At 37.9% G+C, this 5,000-nt stretch overlaps 1 protein-coding gene across 1 annotated transcript in view; it reads right to left on the reverse strand.

The window, feature by feature from the left end:
• Positions 1-4,655, reverse strand: part of LOC138006750 (zinc finger protein 709-like) — a 23,716-nt gene extending 19,061 nt beyond the window's left edge. Inside the window, exon 1 of the mRNA XM_068853259.1 lies at positions 4,460-4,655. The gene's annotated coding sequence lies outside the window, so the exon portion shown is untranslated. The remainder of the gene's footprint in view (positions 1-4,459) is intronic.
• Between the last annotated feature and the right edge of the window lie 345 nt (positions 4,656-5,000).

Here is a 5,000-nt window from a genome sequence, read left to right on the forward strand (position 1 = left end):
ACATAGAAGAAATTGGTGAGACGGGGCCTACGGTTTATAATCCTTAGCCAAGAAGACTTGAAAGTGTAACCATTTGTGAATGAAATGACAAAGGCAGCACTTTCTCCTCAGTTAGTTTAAGATCCTGAGTGTTGATCCGGCCAGGGTTCAAACCCGCGACCTCCCACATGACAGCCCGATATTCATCTAACTAAGTTACCAGGACATGGTGTATAATAATTATGAAATTAATGGTTTTGATCCATGGATTTATAATTGGCATAGTAAAATTACAAGAGCATACACTGTAAACAGTTTTGATCCGGCCATGTACATGTTCATGGAAATTTCCATGGATTATTGGCATGGTAAAATTACAGGACTAACTTAATAAATAGCTTTGGTGCAGCCTTCTACATGGAAACGTTCATGGATTTGCCTGTGACTGGGTAACATTCCAGAGATAATAAGTAGTTTTGATCCAGCCTTCTACAAAGAAATTCTCATGGATTTAAAAGTGGCAAGGAAAATTTACAAGATTATAAATAGTTTTGATGTAGTTGTTTACATGTACATGAAAATTTCCATGGATTTACCAGTGACATGGCAAAATTATAAGATTGAGTAGTTTTGATCCAGCCTTGTACATGGAAATTTCCATGGATTACAAGTGGCATGGAGAAATTACAAAATTAAAACTAGTTGTTGCATTTGCAAGTGAAGTGCTGCGAGTGAGATGTGGAAGTTAGTACTGAGTAATAATTGCACAACTTTTAAAGCTGGCAGTTGTATTTAATACATTGAAACAATTGAATGATTTACATGTGAGACAATTTTTTTATTGACTCAACTGCATAAAGGATATCTTACAACTAAATTATGAACCCTTTGGTGAAAAAATGTTCCACATATTCACTTAAAATATTATTTCCGGCTAAGTGTTGCATTTCTTTATGTCCAAGTAAAATGCTCAAAATAAAGGTTTAATGCTCTTTCAGTACACATTTTTTGTACATGTAATTTAATATTCCCTATCAAAATTTGCATAACACGGAGAAAAGATCAACATCACATCAATCAGGATACAAAAACCGCATTATTCTTGTGCAAAACATAGGGATTTTTATTCACTGCAAAGATCCATTCTCCACTGTTTAGCAATCACCCTTTTAAATTTCAGAGAAATCAGCCTTACACAAATATCTTAAGATTGCTTTTTACATACGTGATTCATGAAAGGAATGCAGACAAAAGTGATAACGTGTGGATAATAAACTCAAGCATCGAAGAATGCCGGCTATCTCACTGATACATGGCACAACCTAACAGGTGCTCAAGAACAAAAAGATCCCGGGCCCGGGTCAAAGCTTTAAATTCAGAAGCTCACCTTTATAATTTTTCAGATGAATATTGTTTATGATTGCTATGTTTTGCCATAAAAACCATCCAGATGCCTTCACTAGGCTCTAAAAAAGCTCTCAATGTAATTTTTCTGTGATTTCAACTACAATTCCTTTTTTTCTTCCTCTCCTGTAGATGCAACTTAAGGGCTCAAAATTGCGACCAATATAGTCGCATTTGCAACTAAATTTTTCCCTTTGCGACTAAACTATCTGGAGAAGTCGCAAATTTGCGACTTGTTGTCACCTTCGCTCTTTCGAAACAAAAGGGTTAGCAGTTGCCACTTTGCTGCTACTTTTGCTAAAATAAAGTAATTAATAAATAAACGACAAAATTATTTTGTTTCTCACTGTGAATTTTCTCTGAAGATAGCGTAATTGTAGAGTAATTTAGCTGTGATGTTACGTGCACAGCTCCATTCCTTCGATCATTCGCCATTTTCAGCGGTTTCTTTACACACAAGTATTGCGGGCTCATATTTTTTTCTAAACTGCTGACAACACAATGCAGCACAGCAATTTTGCGACTAAAATTTGCGAAATTGCGACTAAATTTTCGCATCTTATTGCAAAATGTGACTGGATTTTTTGCTAATTTCGAGCCCTGCACTTTTGTCTTGCAGGAGGATCACAGAATGATGTCAAAATCATTGGGTCAGACAAACACACAACTGAGGAACTAAGGTTTTTCCTGGCATATAGCACACAGGGAAACCGTCAAGATTAATGTGCTGGTTGCCTGATGGCTCACAGCAATTAATAGTTTTGATCTAGTTGTTCTCATGGAAATTTCCATGGATTTACCAGTGGCATGACAAAATTATAAGATTATAAGTAGTTTTGATCCAGACTTGAACATGGGAATTTCCATGGCTTTGCCACCGACTTGCAATATTACAAGATTGTAAATAGTTTTGGTCCAGCCTTGGACATCGAAATAACCGTGGATTTACCAGTAACTTGGTAAAAATTATAAGATTATAAGTAGTTTTGATTCAGGAATGTGTAAATAATATGCAAAACTAATATTTGCCGGCAAATTTAGTAGCAAAGAAACGTTTGCTTTTGCTGTACTTCAGAAAATCTCCTGTCAAAAAATTATGTGTTAAGCCACTTATTAATGAGCAACCTCGTTCCCAGGGTCTCTCTTCTCTGCCTCCATTGTCGTTGAGAGAAGACCCTGGTTCACGCTGGTCACGTGGCACTCATCGACAAACATTTTTCCACTAGGGTAGTGTTTTCGTTATATTTTGATCCCGCAACCGCACCTGGGCGAAAAAATATCCGTTTAACAAGGCATTTCTAAAATAAAAACTTCAAAAGAGCTGATGTTATATTCCCACAGGAGATGAATTCCCACAAAAGCGGTCAAACTAAAAGCAAGAGCTTTTGTGATCGACAAGACGACTTTAATGTCGTGCGGCGATTGACGTTCGCTTTTAAAAAAATTAATTTCGTTAGTAGCCAAAGTTGCTTCTTCAGAACAAACACTAACATAAAAGAATACACCAAACACTACGTTTTCTTGATAAAAATGTCTCTTTTATTTTACTGCGACTAAAAATATACACGCTATTAAAGCGCGGCGCAGTGGTAAAAAAAATCTTAACGACATCTACAATTTACACGAAGTTGTTGAAATATAAATATCATAAGTCAAACTGTCGACTCGCTGTACAAGATTGCGACTTTAGCAATCACGTTGTTTAACTTTCGAAAGAAAAACGAAAATCAAAGAACAAAATGAAATACCTGCACATGCTAATACAGTTTGATTTGATGGATTTGAGGTCGATATGTGACACGAGAACTTAAATAACAACACACCGGCTGATCGCTGAACATGTTTGTTTTCCATGGATAACCGTTTCGCTTGTTTTCTTGCACGACAAAATCTTCTTTCCTTTAAAATGGTCGCAAACTATTAGCATTGTTCGTTGATCCGGACCTTCACACGGATGAAAACTTGAATAACGTGAGGATATTTTCTGTGGCGTCCGATCGATTTGACCACAACTTTTTTCCTTTCATATCGAATTCCATATGTGTAGTACATAAAATACTGCTGTCAAACGTTTTGTCAATGATCATCTGGCCACAAAATCAATTGCGTGCTGATTCCCTTCTTTGCAATTTCAACAAAGCCTACATTGCCACCCATCCCCTAACACACATTTCGCCAACCTCCCAGATTCTGGGAGACACGTGACCAGCGTGAACCAGGGTCTTCTCTCAACGACAATGGAGGCAGAGAAGAGAGACCCTGGGAACGAGGTTGATTAATGAGTACCTGGCTTTGGCTGTACTGTCTGGTGCCTAACTTTATTTGCCGAGCGGGATATCGAAACTACCACTGTACACATGTCTGGCAGCCCGATAATCTCTGAATTTCGTGCTCCTCTTCACGAAATATTCAATTTATGTAATGCAATCTTAGTTTAGACGGCTCACATGTTGCCGATTACAGCCGTCAACATGTTTAATCCATTTCTGTGACAGCTTGCTACTCTATGCAAATCTCGCCATCTTCACTCTCTCCAATAATTTACAATACTCGACCACGACTCAAGGTATTGGCTTTAACTTTTCAATGTGTTTAACTGATATAAGTCGGCGGGTCTAAAACACAGGTCACATTCCACAGGTCACTTGTTGCAGGTCATTGTTTTATGTTTTGGAAAGTAACCAAAACCCTCAATTTGGCTAACCCTAGGCCTAAGGTTGGTTTTTAGGCCTAGGGTTAGCCAAATTGAGGGTTTTGGGTTACTTTCAAGAAGGTAAAGAAATGACCTGCAACGAGTGACCTGTGGAATGTGACCTGTGTTTTAGGCCCGCCGGATATAAGTACTTGTCGCAAAAAATGGAACGCTAACCGTTTTAAAATGAGTGTTCAGACTTAAATGATGTTTTTTTATGCCGGACATTCAGTGATTTGATTAGACAAAGTCTAACTTTAATAATTAAGAAAGGGCGGCCATCATTGATCACTACCGAGGAGGCATGCACACAAAGTATTAACGATACAACACCTTCCAAGAGACTGAACTCTTACTTGAATTGCAATAAACAAACATTCTAACCTTCTGCTCCCTCAAAACAGCTCGAATCTTCTCAAACTCGAAGCCACTTCTCTAAAATCTCTTTGAAGTCCTCTTGAATCATCACAGAGGGCCCATTCTGGCCAGCGGTCTTGAGAGAAGGGAGAGGTTGTTCATGTTTGCAAATTTTAAAGAATTTACGATGACTGCAAAAATTATCGTGCGCTCATTGGCTAATTTTTATTGTCAATAAGCGGACAGACACAAATTTATAATTTATGCGATAATGACGCGATATTGCTCGCGTCAGGTTGAAGATTCTCGCATTTTTTGTCTCGCTTTCTTCTCGTCTTTTGACTTAATTTTGACCCCTCTGCCTTTTTGTTATTATAAAAAACAAATTGACGTCAGTTTTTCATGTGCATTCGTCTGTCCTGTTATTGATCATGAATTTCGACATACCCCCCAGGGTTAGGGAGAAGACGGCTGAATAGGCCATTTTCGAGTTCATGTCTACCTCCTCTTCAAAGCGGGTCTAAGTGGGAAGTTTTTGTGATGGTAATTAGTTCTACTTTACATATAA

This window comes from Montipora foliosa, chromosome 6 (assembly GCF_036669935.1).
Source record: "Montipora foliosa isolate CH-2021 chromosome 6, ASM3666993v2, whole genome shotgun sequence".
In the NCBI taxonomy this organism is placed as follows: Eukaryota; Metazoa; Cnidaria; class Anthozoa; order Scleractinia; family Acroporidae; genus Montipora; species Montipora foliosa.